The 9,359-nt window shown below is 43.3% G+C and overlaps 1 long non-coding RNA gene across 1 annotated transcript; it reads left to right on the top strand.

The window, feature by feature from the left end:
- Nucleotides 1–2,280: 2,280 nt before the first annotated feature.
- Nucleotides 2,281–5,068, top strand: LOC119324731. The gene is made up of 3 exons (XR_005157123.1): nt 2,281–2,418; nt 2,488–2,865; nt 4,727–5,068. It is a non-coding gene; the product is annotated as an uncharacterized LOC119324731 (long non-coding RNA).
- The last annotated feature ends 4,291 nt before the right edge of the window (nt 5,069–9,359 follow it).

Genomic DNA, 9,359 nt, shown 5'->3' on the forward strand with positions numbered 1-9,359 from the left:
CCCCTGGTGAAATCGTGAGTATATGAAGGCCGGACACGTTTGTGTATCCAGACTCACTATCGTGCAACGTTTAACGCATTGCACCATGTCTTTTTTGCAGTCCAGCTAGGTTCCGCACCAGACAATCCTCATCAGAGGATTCACTGGGCTCGGATGCTATGGACAGCGGGACACCCCCGATGGCCCCCTCCCCCAAACATGTGAATGACACCGGGGTATCGTCCTAAAGGGACCCAGGCCAAGGAGGGGGTGGAAAGACCATCAAGACGGCGCCGGAGGGTCGAACCCTAGTGGCCGGACACACGGGGGAGAAGGCTCCCATGGACACCGACGGCGGGGACTATCTTGAATTCGGCCCCCAGCCAGACACAGTTCCGTAGACCAACACGACTCCGGAATCAGGCAGGCAACCTCCCTTCACAGAAGGGGGTGCGCCTGTTCCACTGGCAACGTCGGCCCAACCAGAGGTGCTAGATACCTTATCAATAGCGCTGAAAAGTGCCTCCATCGTTGAAGAACACGATGCCCTTATGGGGTGCGGTGATTGAGAAGATTCAGTCCGCTGAAAGCGGGCTTAACGAAGCCTGCATCAGCCTTATAACAGGCTTTGAGGTATGTTGTGAGGTTTCAAAGAGTGTTACAGTATAGATAGTAGCTCTTGATATGTTGTTCGGTGTTCGGAAGAAAAAACCGGACAGAGGATCGAATATATGTTCGCAGGAGACTTACTTTGTGACACCTCTCCCTCTTTTGTTTTTTATAAGCAGGCGTCTATAATGTCTGCCGCCTCTCATACTGCGGAAGTCTCCGGACTGAAACAGAGTCTGAAGCGGGCCGAAGAAGAACTCGACCAAGTGAAGAAGCAGTTGGAGGATAACCAAGGTATGCGAAAAAACCTTGTTCGCATTCAGCGCGAATGAATAATTGAGTATGACGAATTTTTTTCATGATGTGCTCTAGGAGCGACGGCTGAAGTCGAAGCTCTTAAGAAGGCGGTGGCCGAGGCCGAGAAGAAGGCAGCCACAGAGTAGGCTCTTCGTGAAAAACACGAGGCCAGGGTTATTGAAGCTGAGCAAGAGCTCCAAGAGGCCGTGAAGAAATGCGAGACCTTGGAGCAGAGTTTAACGGAGAAAGAATCCGAACTCACCAAGGCTCGTCAAGCCACACGCGATGCCCGGGGCGAAGCCCAAGGCGCCCTGCAGGAAATCCAGGAGGCGAGGGAGATCGCGGCGGGTAAGGCTTTTTCTTTACAAAGTAAATATTTGAAGGGAGAAGATCACGTTACTAATTTGAACTAGCAAAGTGGCCCGCTCGATGCGCGGGCTAGAATTTTAGAATTTTTATATGAGAACATATTAATTGATGTTTGTTCTAAAGACACATTGAGACCAAGTGTGTTGAAATTTACAAATTTAAGTCTCTTTTTAACATAGTTTTTTCTAGGTATTTTTTTTCTCATTGACATGTAAATATATATGTTTGTCATTTATGTGCTTATTATGAACACCGTACTAAATGTATTTTTAATTATGAATCACATTGTAAAATTTATAATTCATATCATTTTTTGGTGTTATGATTTTTTTCAATTTATTTTAAATTGTTTAGTAGTTCACCTTTTTTAGGGAGAAATAGATGTGCATTCTCTCGGTTACCTGCAGTTTGTCAACTTGGAAGGAAGAAAAATGTGATTGTCCGTAGTTTCAATTTGGTCGTCATATTTCAAGTAGAGAATGCATATATGAAATCATTTCCATGGTACAACAAATTATCAGTGGGAAAAGCAATTTATTTATGAAAAAATATGATTACATATATTTACTAATATAAATTATGTAAAAAACATATAATTGGAGAATAGGGATAAAACCTAAGTATTGACATGATGGAAAAATATCAAGGGGATGTATTACTATTAAGTGGAAATGATGACAACAAATATGATCGTACATACCATCTAAATATGAGTACCGAGTTTTTTCCTTTGTTACAGTTTTTTATTCATATGATGATAATGTACTATATGTTTGCATGATAAAATATACTATAATTTAGGCCGAACACATGTGTATGCAATATATTTTTCTGTAATAATAGCTGGTAATTAGGATTTTTTGTGTTTTTTTTTAAATTGTGTTGTTTTGTAAAAATGATTCTTTTTTTAGAGAAAGTAAAAATTGATTCTTTTGTGCTGGTATGATTGGTTGGGCTTTAGCCCAACAATCTCAAGCATATCCCCCAAAGGGACGACTCATCTTCTCTCTCACTCTACACTTACAAAAAAGAGTCTTTTTATTTTGTCACTCACAACTTCACACGTAGCTCTTGCCTGATGCCCCGGTTCCCTTTCTCCTTTCCTTGGTCTCTCCGTTCACTCCAAAATTATTGACACTAAATCAGGCCCGGCTTGTACCACTGGTAATTCTTAATCTCCCACCAGTTTGCTCTGTTGATTTGCGCCTTGAGCCTGCTAGTCCTCGGCTGCAGGCATCCCCGCAGCTCGACTCGCAGGTGCGGCAACATGGTGACCGTCTTTGACGGCTGGTTTGGCTCGTACGCCTCCTCTGTGTCCTTGGTTTGTTAGCGGCGATGGATCATGGATGTATAGCAGGGCCCGAGTAGCAGCTCCAATGGAGGAGGCGAGATCGTTGATCTGCACGGTGTCGTCGCTGTCAGCATCCGTGTAGGGGATCCTTGGTCGTGGATCTCGACTCGCACAGCCAGCGTGGATTCAGCTTTTGTATGAGGATATTTGGTCCACTGTCTTCCTCAACCGTGCAAGCCAGACTTCGTCGTTGTTCCCACTCGAGGAATCCCGACATCTCGTCGTCTTCCTCCACAGCGGCAACATGCTTCGACCTACAGGTCTCCTTTTTCCCTTTTCATGTCTATATGCCATATATTTTTGCTTAATCTTTTCCTGTGTGTGTACGATTGTACCAATATAATGTAATTAAAACACTGCCTGTTAGTGAAAAATGTTAATTTCTTTTGTCCCCTCCACTTTTTCTGTGCTTCCGTTTGCATCGACAGTGTTAGGTCCCTTGCCCCCATTCATACTCGGCAAATTTAAGTACTAATTAGTGTATTAGTGAGTAGCTATAGTTTAATATTTCCCAAATACACTGTGTTTCAATAATTGAGCAATAAAAAAGGTCTATACAAATTATAATGGTACACGGATGCCCTGATTATTGGGTTGTACTATAAATTAAGCCACACATATCAGTAAGTACAGAGTGCCCATATTTGTATTGATAGCCCTAGTAATAAATGCTTAGTAAATTTGGATTTAGGTTTACACAAAAATATTAAAGTTCTGACCATTGAATTTTCGACCAAATTCGAAGTGACAACCACTATCGTTTGCTTGTGCAAAAGTTCTTCATTCACCATATTTACTAAAGTATCCCTGCATAGCGTGATCCCTGATATTGTCGCTACTGAAAGAATTTAAGCATGAAAAAGTGACTTAAGGATCATTTATGTAGTCTAAAATTTATGTAGTAATATAAATTAACTTCAGTCTCATGGATGTTTTGACATCTGCGCAAAATCATGTTCATAAATCTTTTCAATAATACTTGTCCTTTGATATGGATTTTGTACATACCTGAGCATTGTTTCTCAATATTTACTCCACTCTCTAATGTATCACTATCAGCAAATTCAAATTAGTAGTCAAAAAATTAATTTTACCTTTTCCTTTAGAATGTATAGGCTATTTCATCTTTTCCCGTATTTCTGATTTAATTGTGTAATAGAAAACTTCATCAAAGCTAAAAATAATCAATAATTAACAACTAAGTTTAATTTACTTTTTCCAGAATACGTATTTTATCTGGTTCACTGACATCATAACAAATAGATTTTGATCAAAGAGAAACATTTACCCGAAAATGGTCAAAGTATTGCGAACGATGCAACAACAACAAAATTAATATGAATTCCAATGTTGGAAGGAAACATAAGGGCTAGCTTGTAACATGAGTTTTCTTTGGTATGGTCATCGTCGTTCTCTAGTGCCTCCACCATCTAGAGCCCAGCACCCAATATACGTAAGTTTTTTGAAAGGTAATTTGCCAAACAAAATAAAACGTCAACACGTACTAATATAGGTAGTTAATTTACTATAAAGACAACACATTAATGCTTTGTCCACACACAAAACTTGCTGGTAGTTGAATTATTGAACGTACCTAACTTCCATAATATTTGTACAACATTATGTGTGCTTTTTTCAAACAATTTAGAAAGATAGCTTTTCTGATCAAGCTCTTTGTTCTACGTACAGCAACAGTCATGGCCTGCCTTCTAGTCTCGCATGACCTCTTAATAGTTTTTTTGATCAAGATTTTTTGTTCTCATGTACAGTAAGAGTGGTAAACTACTTATACAATGATTCATTTGGTTTCAAATCGTGCACATATGCTATTTATCCAGTTTCTGACGCAAATCTGATAGGATATATGAGACCATCTTATTCTGTGATATTTGTTGTGCCTAATTATACTCTAAATTTGCATTCTCTTGTAAAGTTCAGTACATTTGCCTTATAAAGGAAGGTGCAATTCTATCTTAAGTATTGTCATGATTCATGGTAACGCTACCCCTCCTAACTCTGAATATATTTGCTTATATCATACTATAGTATTCATTGATCTATTTAAGGACCATATATATAAATGCGCAACTTTATTCTTTTGTATTCTGCTCCCTTTCGCAGTAACATGGTCTTAACTCTAAAAGCTGCTGACCTGAAGACATCATTTAACCAAGCTGTGTTGATCTATCCGTTTGGTGCCACCACTACACTGGGAAAGATCACCTGGCCATCGGCAGCATTACTTTTCATTTTAAATTGTATTGCTTAAGTTGCTTCCCTTGCCCACTTTATATAAAATTGGAACAAAATGCAATCACATTCTGTTTTCGGCTGGTGAGCGCACACTTGTACATGTAAATTAATACATTAAGAATTCATCTATCCAATTCCTGGTATATACATCCTGTAACAAAGCTGAATTAGTAATCAACTGATACAAAGGCAGCAAGAATAACTTGGGGCCATGCACGCTATGGATTTCAAAGGCTGATTAACTTGGGGGCATGCACACTGGATTTCAGACGCTTATATCAAGCCTTCCCTGTTTCTTTATTTGTCACAGGTGTTGGCAGTGTGGTTCACAGGCTTATATCAAGTCTTCTCTCTTTCTTTATTTATCATAGGTGTTGGCAGTGGCACACGTTCGGGGAATTTCTGGCTAGCCATGCATGTACTGATCAGGAGATGCTCCTTAAAGTTAGCTTTGCTAAGCTACGTGTGCGGCGGCATCATAGAGCAAGCTAGCCCTAACAGGTCCATGACTCCATGTACGTGGTGTTTCAGGCTAGTCGTGCATGTAAAAATCCAACATGTACATATCAAGCCACCTAAAGAAGGTAGCTTTGCCAAGCTACGCTCGCGGTGGCTATCTACAACCAATCTGAAATTTATCTTCAATCTAAATAATTTTCTATGAAACCGAGTTCCTCAATCAGTCTTGGTACATCTTGATTAAAGCAATGGGGATAGTGAATATCAACTATTCTACACCCTAGGGTTTGGGAAGGGGAGGCATACCTTAAGAGGATAACTGGAAGAATGGAGTCGGTGGAGTACCAGGTCGTCTTCTTCGGTCTCCGGTGATAGCAGACATCGCCGGCGCTCGAGGCCTCGGTGATAATCGTGGCTGCCGCCAGGTCACCTCAATTTTTTTCTTTTGATGCTTGCCTCTTTTTCACGTATATGAGGATGCAACAGATCGAGAGGTTTTCTTTTGACGTGCATGAGCGAAGGGATTTGAAGTTTTCTTTGGTAAGAGGTTTTTTTCACATGGGTGAGATAACTTATTAATGGCATTGGTGGGTAATTTTAAATCTTTTCAATCCATTGGTTGTGCTCGCGTAATGAATTAAATTGATGGTCAGATGTTTCTAATTATTATGGGATTTTCTAGCATAATTCTCTTTTTTCTGGTTACCCCGTAAAGCACTTTTTATATATAAATAGATTCGGATTTCTCCAGGGGTGTTTGCAGAACTGCCGCGCAGCATATCTGATGCCACACAATTCTATCAAGCCGAAGAAAGGAGCACTGCGAAGAAGCTCTTCTGGTCGCAGTATCTGGCGCCAAAGTATCCGGTGCCCTTTGCCGATCAACTGAAGCAGCTGATCGAACTGCATAGGGCGGCCGAACTAGCCATGAAGGATTTAATTATCCGGCTATGGCCCGCCGAGTAGATTCCCAACAGCTACTTCGGGCTCGTGAAGCGGCTTGTGAGTGCCTGCCCTCAACTAGAAGTCATCAAGCGGTCGGTCTACATGGAAGGTGCGTGAATGGCCTTCGCCCGTGCGAAGGTGCATTGGGCAAAGATGGATGCCGAAAAGCTGATGACCGAGGGACCGCCTGTGGGGAAGGAGCACCGCAAGCCCGAGTTATATTATGATAGTGTCCTGAAAGGATCCCGCCTTGTGGCGGAGCAATGCGCCAAGGACATTATATTCCCATGAATACATTCATGTTGTCCTATGTAATGTTAAACAAGGTCATTTCTATTATTTAGTGCCTCTTATTTGCAAGTTTTACCTCCTGTGCGTCCGTTTTATATATTAATCCCGAGAGTTGGTCAGTTGTCGGTTTCTGTCCCCACGTAGGAAGTACGGGGGTGTTCGGGATAAACCTGAGCACTCTTTACCCCAGTTTTGGGTCCTTGAAGGAGGTGTTCAGCGCAACGAACCAGGCAATCGGACTATAAGGCTTTATCACTCTCACTTAGCCATAGGAGTTTGACAAAAGAAAGGTAGGTGCAGCCCTTGGTGTTCGGAAGACCGCACTAGGGGCTCTATAAGCACCTGATCATAAGAAAAGTTGATTCATTGCACGCTGCATTAGTTTTCGCATAATGCAGAAGAAATCCTTAAAGATTTTGTAACCTCTCGAACAGCTGACCAGCTCTCGCCGCATCATGACAATCAGTTTTCGGCTTTCTTTACTGAGGCGCTCGTCCAAAAAAACCGGGACGCAATCGCAGTAGTTCTCCCTTTACTACCCTAGCCAATATAGCGGAACGTAGGGTAGCAAGCACAGGAGCCGAGCAACCCAACTATTGACCCAAGACATGATTCGCAGCCGATGCATATAATGCTATAAGTTCGGGGTCCCAAACGACTGTGAAGGTATTCGGACTTTATTGCCATATTATGGGTACAACGAAGCCCCTAGCATATTAAGGAGTATCGTAGTGTACGTATGCCATTTGACAAAGAGTATCAATAAAAAGGAATAGCAAGTAAGCGTCATATAAAGCTACACATTGTAATTGAATAGTACGTCAAAGCGTACAAGTACAAGTAATGTGATAAAAAGGAAATATGACTTCAGAACCTGCTGAGACCAGGAGAGGGAGGCTGTGTGCGGATCCGAGTGATAATCGAATGGTCATCAAGGGCTATATCTAAGGATTCCCTTACACGTTCAAGCTATTTCCCTCCTTGGTATGTTTGTCCTCTCATGGGTCTGGTCGCCGTGTCGCTGGTGATGGCCCACACAAAAGTGGACCTGCAAAGAAAATGCAAAAAAAATGTTCGTGTGCCACAGAGCGGTTGAGCCGCATTGTGGGGCCTTAACCTAGCTTTGCCTCCGCCTACCACCGGAGTGGTTGATTGAGCTCTTGATGAGCTGGGCTATCCTGTCGGGGAGTAGTTCGAACTCCTTTAACAGTGTTCGGAAGCTTGGCTGTCGACTAAAGGTTCGATTGAAAGATGCCACTTTGTGCTTCTACTGCTAAGGCGGCAGTGTATTCTTCGGTACGGAGGGAGCGTTCGGCTTTGCCATTAACTGTGATGACGCCGTGCAGACCGGGCATCTTGAGCTTAAGGTAGGCATAATGCGGCACCGCGTTGAGTCGAGCAAACGCGATTCGTCCGAGCAATGCATGATAGCTGCTGTGAAAAGGGACGATGTCAAAGATTAACTCTTCGTTGCGGTAATTATCCGAGGGTCCGAAGATACCTCCAGAGTGACAGAGCATGTATAGGAGGCCTACAGGCCTGGTATAACACCTGTAAAGGTGGTTTTAGTGGGTTAGATCTTTGAAAGGATCGATACCCATCTTGCACGCTGTATCCTGATAAAGCAGGTTCAGGCTGCTGCCTCCGTCCATGAGGACTTGTGTGAGGTGAAATCCATCAATTATTGGGTCAAGTACTAGTACGGCTGAGTTGCCTTGACGGATGTTGGCCGGACGATCCTAACGATCAAAGGTGATCAGGTCGGACGACCATAAGTTATATTTTGGGGCGACTGGCTCCGTTGCGTCGACATCCCTAAGTGTGCGCCTCCGCTCCCGCTTGGGAATATGAGTGACGTTTATCATGTTCACCATTTTGATTTGCGGGGGAAACTTCTTTTGCCCTCCTGTGCTTGGTGGCTGGAGCTCCTCGTCGTCGTCATCGTTTTGGAACCCCTTCTCCTTGTTTTCGGCACCTGACCTGATGGCTTGTTTGAAGACCCAGCATTCTCTGTTGGTATGATTGGCTGGTGTTCCTGGGGTGCCGTGAATTTGGCATGGACGGTCGAGTATACGGTCCAAACTGGACGTGCCTGGACTGTTTCTTTTGAATTGTTTCTTCCTTTGAACGGTATTAGAGCCACTGAATCCGGCGTTTACGGTCGTGTCTTTGGCGTTGTCGTCATTATTTCGATGCTTATGCTTGTTGCGTCGGGACTGGCCGTTGTCATCTCTTGGTTCGGAAGTGCCATGATTTCTTGATTTGCTGTTGCTGCGAGCCAACCAGTTGTCCTCGCCCGAACAAAAGCGGGTCATAAGTGTCGTAAGGGCTGCCATGGATTTCGGCTTTTCTTGGCCAAGGTGTCGGGCAAGCCACTCATCACGGATGTTGTGCTTAAAGGCCACTAGGGCTTCGACATCCGGACAGACGACAATTTAGTTCTTTTTAGTTAGGAACCGAGTCCAGAATTTCCTGGCTGACTCTTCGGGTTGTTGGATTATGTGACTTAAGTCATCAGCGTCCGGTGGTCGCACATAAGTGCCCTGGAAGTTGTCGAGGAATGCGTCTTCCAGGTTCTCCCAACTGCCAATAGAGTTTGCCGGCAGACTATTCAGCCAATGCCGAGCTGGTCCTTTGAGTTTTAGTGGGAGGTACTTGATGGCGTGTAGATCGTTGCCGCGGGCCATGTGGATATGGAGAAGGATATCTTCTATCCATACCGCGGGGTCTGTAGTCCCATCGTATGGCTCGATATTTACGGGCTTAAACCCTTCTGGGAATTCATGCTCCATTACTTCGTCAGTGA

Source organism: Triticum dicoccoides, chromosome 6B (genome assembly GCF_002162155.2).
Source record: "Triticum dicoccoides isolate Atlit2015 ecotype Zavitan chromosome 6B, WEW_v2.0, whole genome shotgun sequence".
Classification (NCBI taxonomy): Eukaryota; Viridiplantae; Streptophyta; class Magnoliopsida; order Poales; family Poaceae; genus Triticum; species Triticum dicoccoides.